This window comes from Spea bombifrons, chromosome 2 (genome assembly GCF_027358695.1).
Source record: "Spea bombifrons isolate aSpeBom1 chromosome 2, aSpeBom1.2.pri, whole genome shotgun sequence".
Lineage (NCBI taxonomy): Eukaryota > Metazoa > Chordata > Amphibia > Anura > Pelobatidae > Spea > Spea bombifrons.
In genome coordinates, this window is record NC_071088.1 from 68438565 (window position 1) to 68452179 (window position 13615).

General features: G+C 39.1%; 1 protein-coding gene across 2 annotated transcripts in view; it reads right to left on the bottom strand.

Moving 5' to 3' along the window:
- The window catches only part of MAP7D1 (MAP7 domain containing 1), a 39160-nt gene that overhangs the window by 24841 nt on the left and 704 nt on the right, over positions 1–13615 (bottom strand). The window lies entirely within an intron of this gene.

Genomic DNA, 13615 nt, shown 5'->3' on the forward strand with positions numbered 1-13615 from the left:
AGAACGTCATGTACGTTTTCCTGCTTCAAATGAGGAAAATGTTACCCTGATCATTTAAATATGCCAAATACAAATCTAAAGAAAAATAACGGGTGTTCCCTCTTAATAAAGTAAAATAGATTTGAAAACATAAAACACACAGTTTCATTTGGACCTTACCGTCCGTGAAAACTGTAGATGGACACAATGGCTTTCAGTGGAGAAAAATAATGAAATTTAATATCAAAGTGTTTTAAAAAAAAATTAAAGAATTCTTTAGATCACATTTTCAGATCTTTTTTTCTTCTTAAATTAGAACATTTAAATCTTTGATGCGAACAGGTATAAATTGTTTAAAAGTGATGCATATTCCAGGAATAGGCGGTCAAGCAGGAACATCGGTCAACCTGGCCTTGGCACGAAACCGTGTCACACCATCATGTTCTGATTTTTGCCATCAACTGAACTGAAGCTGAAAGTTTGTCACGCACAGTCAGAGCTGCATCACATTTAGCCTGTTACCGCCATGTCAAAAAAAGCAATATGGTTTAATAGCGTCTGATAATTGATTATAGAGCCTAAAATAATAACAGCATTGTCTGTGCCAGGACTGGTGGCAGAGGGGGATTACAGGAGAGGCCAGCTCCCAGGCAATGAGGCGGAAAAGCAGAGACACTGCGGGAAATGAATCGGGCTACAGAGTCAACTGAAAGGAGGTAGAGACGCTGCAGGACAAAAGCAGGGCTTCCTGAGAGGGCAAAACAAGGGCTGACGAGAGCCTCGTGCGCAGCCATCCCTCCCCTCTGCGAAACAGTGATCTCACTGCAGTCAACGCGTCGTTCTCAACAAGGGGGAACAAGGGCACCGGAAGGGTTTGAAAGGTTTGGTGTGATCACAATAACAATACAGCATTTGGGAACATATAGGCTTATGGGTTGGCAGTAATCAAAACCAATATTTAAGTGGGCCTTTTTTATTTATAGCAAGGTAATGGAGATATAGCTATAGGCTATATTCTGGCAGTTGGTGACGTCCAAAATCACATGGAGACATGAATTCCAACAATAAAAAAAATAAACAAAACAAACAAACATGTTCGTTAGGGACAATATTTTTTCGACTCATTTCACAGTCTCCTGGAATGATATAAAAAATATCAATTATTAAAAAAGTTGCATTGGCCAACAGGCGAAGATTCTCATGTGGAAACCCCAAAATTATCATCGCAAAGCCCATAAACCGTGCACTGGCCCCTGTACGCAGCACATTGAACAGAGCCTTGCTTATAAGAAACTCCTCTAACCTAAATGAATCACAAGAATTTGAGTAATGAACTCTAATAATGGCAATGATGTTCAAGGTGCTGCATGTAGGAACTTGCTATATATAATAATCACATTACAGCATCCGGTTGCAAGGAGGGTTACTTCTGCTAACTAATGTTTTTTTTGGTAAGAAAGCAGCAACAGATTAAAAACACTTTTGATTAATTATTTTTTTCTTTTATTGACTTTATAATGTGTCTTTATTCAGGTGCACTTAAGCAGTGGTGGCTTACAATAAAAGTGAGTCAGTCGGTGATCTGCCCATAACATCCATTTAAAACAAAGCCAATTAAATATTTAAACATCCTATCGTGGGCATTTTTGTTTCAGTTAAAATGGAGCTGACAACTTTGCAGTGCAGCAATCCAGAATAAAAGGAATACAGCGCATAATACCGAAACCATTTCTATATAGACATTTCTGTGCATAAAAGAAGTTTTCTAACATTTCAGTCTCATTTGTTTCCTTATAATCTGCAGCTCTCTGTTCTCTAATTCATATTTAATACATTTTGTTCTGTAAAATTGTTACAAGCTATCACCCTCTTAATGATCTACCTTGACTTTATTATAATTATTATCCTTCATTTGCTCCTTACAATACATATATTCAAAGGGTGTGACAAAACTAGACTTGACAAAGACAAACCGATATATTAGGTAAAGAGGGCCCTACTCACAAGCTTACATTCTAGGTCTTTATCATTACTATCCCCCTGAACCTTATCCATACTGCAAATCACTTCCTATTAACTATTTGAATTATCCTAATGGCCCCTCATCGGATTCTAATCTTTTACCTCTGCTGCTATTAATCCCTTCTCCTACTGTGTCAGCTCCCCTACCTGTATAGTTACTCACAGGTATACCAGTAGAAGCACGACAGATCCTGATCTTGAGGCCATTCCAGCTTCGCTGGTCCTTTTACCATGCATACCACAAGCACATAGGAGATAATCCCCTAAAATACACTATAGACACATATTATGCATCACATACACACACACACACACCATAGGCTCTCCTCCCAACTTGTATATCCTTTATCCGCAGACATGAGACTTTTCTTGGTCTTCGGTAACCCCTGGCAAAACCATCTTTTCTCACTGACGTCTGCATTTCTCTACTGGCATCAAATAGGATTGATGTAGTCAAGTCGAGTAACCTAAACATAACTCTCCTCACCCATGGAATTATACAGGGCCAGACCAGCCTTTCTTGCTGGACAAACTTGTTGGTCCTTGATAATGAATAGGGAAGCGAGGGAGATTAAACCACAACTCTCTTGGAAGCTCTCCTGTCAAACCTAATCAAATCCTGGACTCATCTTACATTCAGGAAAGCTTTATGCCTATCCTATGCATGTTGAAATTCCCTCAGTGCTTTAACATCTCTCGGTAAAGTACATCTAAGCCTCTGACCCTCTAATGTTTATGACCTCTCATTCTTTGAAATAAACGTCCCTCTGTTAAATCCCTTTTCATATTTAAATGTTTCTATCACATCTCCTCTCCATCTTCTTTCCTAACTATACATATTGAGATACTTTAATCTTCCCTGATCTTTTTTGTCTCGCAAACCATTCACTATTTTAGTAGCCCTTCTCTGAACTCTCTCCAAAACACCCCTAAACTTCTAGAGACCACATCTCCAGAACTGTGCACAGTACAAAAGGTGTGACCAGAGATCTGTAAAGTGGCATAAGCACATCCCTCTCCCTGCTAATAATGCCTCCAGCTATACAACTCAGCACCCTGCTTGCTCTTTCCAACACTTTATCACATTGCCTCTTTTCTGTTGTCGCTGCTGGAACAGTACCCCAAAATGCAATATTCTGCCTTGATATTTTTATGTCCCAAGTGCCTTATTTTACATTTACCAACTTCAACTGCAGCTGTCCCACTATTGACCAACTAACTAACTTAAAACTTCTAAGTTACTTAAATCAATTGCCATTTGGCTTGTTCCACCAAGAACATCTACCCTGTTGCAGACCTTTGTATCATGTACAACATACCTTACCTTGAAGACCTTTTGTATTATCGTTAATATTACAAAATGTATGGGTCCCCATACATGATCCCAGAGGTACCCTATTTAGTAACGAGACCTTCCTCTGAATATACACTTTTAATGAAACCGTCTGTCTCCGGCCATTCAACCATTACCTATACATTTTACTATGTGAATGTCCAAACTCAAATGTTGCAATTTATTTATCTAAGTCTTCTATGAGGAAGCGTCAAATGCCTTACTGAAATCTAGATAGGCTATATCTACTGCTCCTCCCTGGTCTTTTTTAGTTACCCAGTCAAATAAAATGGCTTATGTGAAACGGCACAGCCCCAGGGAGATGTTCTGTGTGTATTTTGTGCATAGATTGACAAATCTTGTGTATGGGTCCATGAGGTGGAGCATTTGGGCCAATGCTCCAACTCCAGCCTTGTAGCAGACTGGATGCCGACGCTGGATTTGCAGGATCAGTCCAGAACGTTGATGGATCCTTCATCAGGCACGGGTTCTGGGCATTAGACAATCAGATAGATTGTTGTGGGGAAAGGAAGTTCCCCTGTGCTCCCAGGGCAAGGAGAGGCCCTGAAGAAGATCCACCAGCCAAGTATGGCTAACCTGCCTGGGCCTGTGTGTATTGCCTGGGGGAGGCTTCTAGAGCCTGGCATAGCTGGGTCTGGCAGGGAAGTGAAGTCTCTGGGCCAGCAAACTATAGCCAGAGAGGGTTCTAATTGGGATCTGAGCCTTTCTTTTATGATTTTGTTTTAGGGCTTTTGATTTGTCCACTAGCAAATAAATGACACGATTTGCTACAAAATTGGTGTTCCTGAGCCATATTGCCCTGGAGGACTGTGCTTGAGATCCCTAAAAGTGACACTTATGGCCCTCAGCTAACAAGGTTTGTCAAACTTAGTTTGACAAACCTCCCTACAGTACACCCAGGCTGTTCCTGATCTTGTAAACCACTTACACCCAGCTATCCTTTCCTTTAGCATAATTTCCATTTCCAATACTATACACTGCAACACTCACAACATGTGGACCTTGCTTGGCACTAATGTCTTGCACCTGCTAGCACAGGGCTTGTCATGCCACTGCTGTCCCCTTCCGGGATTGTGTCCTCAGTCATACTGCAAGATGGTAAGTGATCTACACAGAAAAGTCTGTGCTAGCAGATAAGTTTATATAGCGTGTGCCGGCAGCTGGCACAGAGTGCTGTCCTCCCTCATTATAAAGCATTCAGCAACAGACAGGGGCAGCAGAGCATTCATCCCTGAGACAGCTCTGGTTATGGGGGTAGGGAAGGCACTCGCTAATATTGTATTATAATAAGTGAAGGCTGTGCATAATACAATGTTCCTAAACATGTCAACTCTTCATCAGCGTGATATGGAGCTGAACGTGAAGTCTATATTGAGTATAAAAGTGTATGGCGTAAATGGATACTCTTCAACTTATGCAGTATTGTTTCCAAACAGCGGCAACTCAACTAAACCTGTCAAAATGAGTCATGTTCCATATAAAACTTGATGTGCATCTCAAACCCTTCTGATTTCTGCAAAGCAATCATGTGTCAGGTGGTGATCGGCAGGAAAATAAATAAATGAAAGTTCTGAGAGTGGAGCAATCACCGGGAAAACCAGTGCAATATTTCTGCAAATCGCCGAGCACCAAAAAACATCTTTATAAAACATGGGTGTACAGCGATTCATGTTAGGGGCTAAAACGTAGGAAACGAGGGTGCTCATTGACTGCTCCTTTCATCTTAGAGTTTGTGCGGACCTACAAGTGTTCATATATATATATATATATATATATATATATATATATATATATATATATATATATATATATATATATATATTACCCACACATACTATTATCTTTGATTTATTTCGCGGCAACAAACTACTAAATGGGGCAGTTCACGCATACATTAAAAATATACATTAATACACAGAGATACATCAGGGGTTGAGAACCCTGCCTGTAAACTTGCCATCTAGTCTTATGGTACCATTACACAAAGTTCCTGGCTTTAAGGGGCCCCGCTTGTGAGTTTACAAAGCTTACAGAGAGAGCACGTATGCATTAAGTTTAACCCCTAGAACCCCAAGAGGTGTGCCAATCCATTGACTCACAATGTGCTGGACACCCTGTTGACACTCGCAGGGTTAAAAGAAACATGGATATGTATAATCCGTATTAATATATATATTTGAAAGAAACTGACAACTGAATCACTGTTAAACATGACTACGGAAAACTTACAGTTTAACAGAGGGTAAACACTGACAACGCAGTCTATAAACGAACAGAGACTTTGTCAGGCCCAGTCTGTTGAAACACTAGCCCACTGCCTCCCCCCCTTTCCTAGCTCACCATTCAGGGCTTGTTATTGTATGAAAAGGCCAGTAAACCCTTGGGGGAAGGGAGACTCTCTCTCTTCCACCCACACTAATCAGCCAGAGAAGACAAACTCCTCTGACAAGCAAAGTATTTTATTAGGTACCTTTTATTATAATAGCAACCAATACAGATTACTAGTAATAATGCACAAGCACAAAATCTATATACTATATATGAGGTGTACTGCTGTGAAATACTGTAGTAGCCAAGAACATTGGCTATTACATCAGCTTGACATAATGGAATAATTACCTCTCATTTGAAGCAACGGGGGGACGTTGGTATTAGTAGAAAGGACTGTATATCCTGTTTAAATGTTATGCCGTTACCTATGTATAGGCGTAACCAATGCCACTGCAACCCCTGTGGTGCCATGGGGCCCCCCTAAGGCTTCTTGGTGAGAAAATGGGCCCTTTGAAACTTGCCATAATCTGCTGTTAATGATGTCTGTAATTACCGTGCATACACAATGGGGTCTATTCACGAAAGGGAGAGTTGCAGTTTAATTTCCCTCACTATTCATTATGAGCAAGTTACTCCAGCAAAAGGGGCTGAGCTGATCCTCTAGAATGCATAATTCAATTGGCGAGGAGACTTTAAAAATCTTGCCGATTTAACAATACATTATACAGGACCAGTCACTTACTGAGGTTGGCTTCTCATGACATATATAGTGACTTGTAGCAAGTAAAACACAACTCACCTGTCAATCCTTGTTTAGTGAATAAACCACAACGTTTTTGTTAATATACCACATATAATGTTCAGTAATATGTCCCAACGACACATCCATTTACATATATGGGAAGAGGCCCGGGATTGAGCGTTATGCTACTGGTCTGAGCAGGCAGCGTGGGACGCTTGGGGTTCTGAGTCAGCCGAGCTGCAGAAGGCCTCTTTAGGCTACTGAGTTATGCCTTAAGTCAGTCGCATGTTCTTACCAAAAAACGTAAAAGCCATCACGTAACTTTGGGCTTCTCTCTGTGGTTTACCGTGCCATAGCTATATTACCAATGGAACCATGGCAATAATAAACATCTAGGCCAAACTCTTTGCTGGGAGTTTCCCTAGAGTAACAAAGGTGTATAGGTATAGCACAAAGCACCATGCACAACAAATTCCCTCAGATTGCAATACATTAATATTATTTATTGTTTTATATAGCGCCGTATAATGGGTAGACAGGACATAAGTAGTATGTAAAATTACAAATTGACTTACAGAGACAACAGGTGAGGAGGGCCCTGCTCAACCGAGTTTACAATCTAGAGGATAGATGAATCCTTTAATGTATTTCCATATTCAGCTTTTATATTTCCAGGGTCTGAGAACCCAGAAACAGGACTTGCTTCTATTGGGTTTTTTTTTATTAATTTGCACACTAACAATCCTAAGAACACAAGTTACGTTTTGGGTGTAAATGTAACAGTGTGTGTGTTCACTTAAAATGACTATACATACCATAATAAACATCCGTGGGTACTATTCCGACAGGGCCAGAAAGCATGTCAATATCAATTAAATCTCAAATGTTATTATGGAATGTGTTAATTAATTCAGATTTAGTAAACAGATTGTTACTGTAGTGTAAATTGACCAGGTCAGATGGGACATTAAGCTTGGCAAAACAACCATGCTAGGACCGATAAGATTTCCTTTATCCTACACAGGACATTGTAACACAGATTTAACTTAGCTGCCATAAACCAAGTTCGTAGAAACCATTCAACCCATTTATTATTTATCATTCCTTGGAGCTGTATGCCAATTCAATGCATTATACTCTGACCACTGCAGGTGGAAGACAAAAACACAACAGCTTAAAAAATGCAGTTAGCAAAAAAATGGTGCTTGCAGCCCAGTGACCTTACTTAGGACGTAGGTTTTGGTGACGTCACTAGTAACTATCGTCTAGCAATTCGTTTTAGACTAACTCTCCTTATGAGAAATCAGCGTGCCATTACATTACACTTTTAGAACCCTTTGGTTAGACTGGCAGCTGCTAGAACAGCACCGTTATTCTCTATACAAATGAAATCTATATTGACAAATTTAAAATAGGTATCCATCTTACAGACATGTAAAACACCCATCTAAACAGATCAATACAGATAATTAAATATGCCCTGTAGCATTTTAAGGCAATCACATGTTTTTTTTTTCTTCCTCAAAGCCTCTAATTCAATCACTAAAATAACAAATATATTAAGCAAGCTTCAGATCTGACCTATTTAAATAGGTCTGCTAAAAGCAAATATCTCGGTTCATTCCATGTGACACGGCAGAAGGAAATTGTTGCATTTAAAAAGTAAAAGGCATTTAAGAAAATATGGTAAAAAATATCTGAATACCTTAAAAACATTGGGTGCATCTTATTTTTAGAAAAATATAGTGTATAATATATATATATATATATATATATATATATATCATAAAATATAATATATATTACAGTCCCTATGAGCACTTAAAACATACGGGGGTGTTGACAATTGTTACTTTTTTTGGGTAGAAGATATGAATTTCCTTGCTGTGAGGCTTTGGACAGAGTGTGCAATCGTGTAAACCTCCTCATAGCTACTGTTTTCTGCAAAAGTTTTACAATGTTGTGTTTCAGTTCCTTGATTTCACTAGTTCACTTTATAAAGGGCCAGCCAGAGAGAGCTTATGCTGCAGCAATAGCTTGTGTGGCCCTGTATAATGTATAGTTAAATCAGCAAAATTTCTTCAGTCTCCTCACCCACTGAACTATACAGGGCCAGGAGAAATTTGCCAGTGTTGGCCTTTTATAATGTATAATAAAGTGAGGGTGTTGAAACCACAACTTACCCCAAAACTCTCCTACAACCATCCCTTTACTTTCATTAGGGAAGCTGTGCCGGCTGCATTAAATTGCGCCCCATATCTTAAAAGGTGTGCAGCGCCTTTAATGCAGTGAAGATGGTGGCCTAGGAGCGGTTGGACCTAGGGCAGCACCAAAGGCAAATACATCTACATCACTTGCTGTTACCTGGTTACCTCATTGCATGCCAAACATATCATTATCTCAGCAGGCCTGACAGAAAATGTAAATAAAATTTAAATAAAAAGTGTGTATATATATATATATATATATATATATATATATATATATATATATATATATATATATATATATATATATATATATATCTCATTCTCACCCCATTAAAATAGATGCCTCATTTGAACGACAATGTCTGCCCAGGGTACAAAATAGGTTGGTTTGTAATTAAATATCCCAATCAATATTTCCACCTATGCTTAAAATGAAGAAATGGAAGTTTGTGTCTGCTGTGCAAAAATAATTTTGTCTTACAAGCGACATAAAAAGGTCACATGCATGACCACTTTTTGATAATGTCATTATCTCCAGTCCTGTGTCTATGTCATTCTCTGTACAGAAACAAGCTCCACTTTGAGAATACCACAATTTTGTCCCATTTTGTTTATGTAAAAAAAACATACCATAAAGATACACAGGTAATAATTATTATTCAAAGGGACCCGAGATGCCTGATGCATTTTTCAGCACTGCTTCAGAATATGACAGAGCTACATAAACCAATACATAACAATAGATAACTATTATAACATGCTTCCTGGACTCTTCCTGCAGTATTTTAGCAGACCGTGCACAAATCTCTAGCTCTACAGATTTCCTAAAATCACGTAGTTCCTCTTATTGTAACAAATAACGAAAAAAGTAATGCAGGAGCAACCTGTGATATAAGCAGAAAATAAACGATATTATATGTTCTATATAGACATATAGGCTTAAGATCAAGCAATAATATTAAAACAAAAAGTTACATGGGAGGCAATGTTGGAGGTCATATTTAGCTGCTGCACAAACCATACAGAGGAGGAAACCATTAAGTATGCTCACATAACACCAACAATGACAGAATACGCTATGGCACTGAACGCACCCGGCTTTTTGTGAAAACTACAGTCCCAGCTCAAGGCAACATACAACCTAGAACCAACATTTGCTGTTGCGTAACAATAATATATATATATATATATATATTTTTTTTTTATCTTCAAAAGCAGTATAAAAAGGAACTAGTTGTTGACAAGCCCACCAACATGACCACACACAGTTAATGATCCAATTTCCAACAATGTGATTAATTGCCCATTCTCTGCTGCTCCTTCCCTAATAAATAATAAGAGGGGAGGTGTTGCTTTACTAAAGCAAGCAAATAAAACGCAGGTTTATATTGCTGATATCTGTTTAACATGAAAGCTTATATACAAACTCTCATCCCAGTAGATCAAAAATGAGCATGGGGTTCAAATAGAACATGTATCCCTGGAAGCAAAAGTACAAACACAAAAAAACAAACAAAAAATAATAAGAATTGTGGTGCTCAAAAAGAATACATTTGGGGGCACCCAAAAAGTTTTTTTTAAAAAAAATTCTCAGTTTCCTCTTTCTGCACAAATAGAACATGCATTTTTGCATAAGCAAACCATTTGTTGGTCTTCGATGCACCCACTTTTTTATTCTTCTAAGCATGTGTCATAGCAACAAAGTTGGACAAACTTCCAACAAAAGTGATTAAAGATTTCAGCAATCCGATTTGCTTTCGACAAATTTGGTTTGTTCTAGGAGCCAGCCCAAAAAAAACTCTGCGGGGGCCCTCCATTGCATCAGTAGTTTTATTGGACCTGGTGAGGTGCACCCCAAAACCCTAGCTCCAAGCAGTGATTTCTGGTCGTCATGGCGATATTTAGTTTGTTGAATCCTGCTTGAATACATAAGATAGCTGACTGGTACTAGACTGGCTATATGACCCATCAAATCTATGGCAAGGATAGTCAGGGCTTCTGGAAGGTTGCTCCTTCTGTGTCACGCAAGTACTTCATCCCCTCCCCCCCATTTTATATGCATATTAAAATGCTCCGAGAGCGTGTCAGAGGAAATGGAGACAGAAGCCACAACTAGGGTGTCCCTTCTTATTCTCGGGGAGGACTAGAGCTGACGAGCATGTAAGGGAACTTACTAGATAATTCACCAAATACCAAAATGAGCTGCACTAACAAGTTCCCCAATTGCCCTGCTATGTGCAAACCCTTTCAATCTGCAACATCAGCATCTCTTGAAATCTCTAAAACAGAAGTTAGTGTCTCCACGTGTATGGTCACTTGACAGAATGGATTTGTTACTTAGTCATCATATTTGTCCTGGATCTGAGTCTTAAAAAAGATCAGTAGTGCCTTACAAAGTAATATAGTTATTGTTTTTGGTTTTTTTTATTGGCACATAATGCCAACAGTCATTACTGTTCGAAATATATATATTTTAATATATTTTTTGGAATGGGCATTAATAATGAATATTAAAAACAGGGCTAATTAATGCCCACAGCAGACCCAACATTACAAACAATGTTATGGAATGTGGAATGAGACTGGAGTGGCGTGGACTCTCCAGTTATACCATTTGAATAGTGGTGAGGTCTAACTGGCTGTAGAGATACACAGTACTCCCCCATCAAGCTATTGGTTTTCCTAAACAAGCCATGAAGAGAAACATCCCACACACAAAAATACTTACTTTCTTACTCAAAATCATATGGATCCTTCCATGGAGTGTCACGGCTCCACAAATTGTTTGATCTATAAATTGTGACCCCTGCATAAACATCTTAGATATTTTGTTACAAACATATACCTCTATTACACTGTTGCGACAATGATACACACTCCAACAGTGTTACTGATCAGTAACAATGTGTAAAATTTTAAGTCACTTCAATCCCAGCTTTGTTCTTCAGAAAGTAGGCAAAAGGTCCCACCAGGTGAATCAAGATGTTGCCGCTATTGTGTGCGCGCCTAGGAAAGAGATATACCGTATATACACACACATACAGTATTTATAAAGCAGACCTCGGTCAATGTTATGATCTATACTGTAATAAGAATTGCATTTAAACCGTAATAGCTGTACGAATTACACGCTGATAAGAAAGGGCTGACTCCTGAAAGTACAGTTTTTAGCATGTTTATTTCCTACACCTATCATGTGACTTTGCCTTGAATGTTTTCACTGGCCTACTGACAATTCCTGTAAATAAATATCTCACTTTGCAGTCCCATATTTCTTTGCCCCATAAATTGTGAAGTACAAGTAGTCCAGAGGAACAGGTTTGGGAAACAGCAGTTGAGAACTAGGACTTGAAACATCTGCAGTCCAACTGCTGATCCTAGTGATGGACTATCACTAGATCCTGAAAGAGGTTTTTGAGGTCTAGGAAGCCTCAACAATCACTCTAAGGTCAGAGCAATATGCCAGTCAAAAACCGCCTCTACTGCAGATCAAGCAGGAATATCATAAGAACAGGATTGCTGCTGGTTCTTATAGACAATCCTGGGAAGTTTTTGGTTTAGTCTTCAAGGAGTGAGTGAATTAAACTAACCTAGAGAAATCCTTATCCCTAACACCACATTCCTTATTTCTAGAGAGACTTATGGGCCAGGGAAAGCTGTGCTTTAACATGGGTATCCCAGAGGATGATAGAGTGGACTTTAATGTGAGGTGGACCTTGTGTTATAAACACGATGGACCTTTGTAGCGTAGGGGCTCAAACCCTAATTTTATACCGGGCCTCAACATTTCTGATGGCAGCCATGATATGAAATAGTTGATGCACAAAAGACATCTTTATCAACTAGCTAAAACAGTAATAATTTACAGACATTTTAATCAGGCATAACCAAAGTAGAGTTATGAAGCAATTTAAAATGTCATTATCGGTCTTATTCACAAGATAAACTGTTCATTGCCTAACATGCCAAAGGCTCATGTGGTGACAAAAGGTTGGTGAAATTGCTTTTGATTTGGAGAGCATGGTTTGAGTGAAAAAGGGGTTAACAGAATGTGTGCGAACGGCAACATTAAACCTTTATATGGAAAAACAAAGTTATGGGGTTTTTGTTTTCTTTTTAAGGAACTGACACAGATGACACCTTGTCATGAATACCCAGCATGCTTAGTTTTTCATTTTCCAGCTCATAGCCTTGACAGGACAAGAGATTTTGCTAGAAAGCAACCCATTGCGATTAGTAAAAAGCAAAGGAGAGATTCTATCCTGAGTGATCGTCCCCATTACAGATTTTGGTCTAATTTTATTTTTATGTAGATAACAGACTAATGACATTAATTACGAGGAGCAAGTCTTCACAGCGGACCTCCTGAGTAGACAACCTAACTCATCTTTCTTGGAAAGGTTATGATGTGCCACCATGCCAACCTGGCCCAACAATCATTTACTGTTATAAATAATTAAGACAAAATAGATAGATAGATAGATAGATAGGAGATACTCTATCATGGAAACAGTTAGGTTGTTAAATTGGGTGGAGGAAAAATTATCACTGCTCCCCCACCCTGAATCAGTCTATTGTTAAAGCCTCCTCAGTGATAAACCATCTGAAACATGCCTAGAAAAAGAAGCACAAGAAAAGAACATGTATTTAAAGTCCAGTCGTGGAATCTGCAGTGTCATTAACTACACAGTCCTAGAACCAGCCCCCATAACAGTGCAGAGGAGAGAGAGAGAGAGAGAGAGAGAGAGAGAGAGAGAGGGAGAGGAAGAGAGTTCTGTAGCCTTGTATTCTGCACAAGTGATCTCACCCAGTCTGTCTGTCTGTGGGGGGGTGGGAGTGGACTGGTATATGCAGCAAGGCTAGATCGAACTCCTCTCTCACAGTCCCAGCCCTGATTGCCATTAAAGAAAATCCTCAATAAATCAGATTACTAAAAACACTCAGAATATGGCCAAATCTGCGTGCAAGCAGACTGCAATCGTAGCATTGAGCACTCCTGTTTCTAACACACAATGGGAGGCAGCTTGAGACATGGTG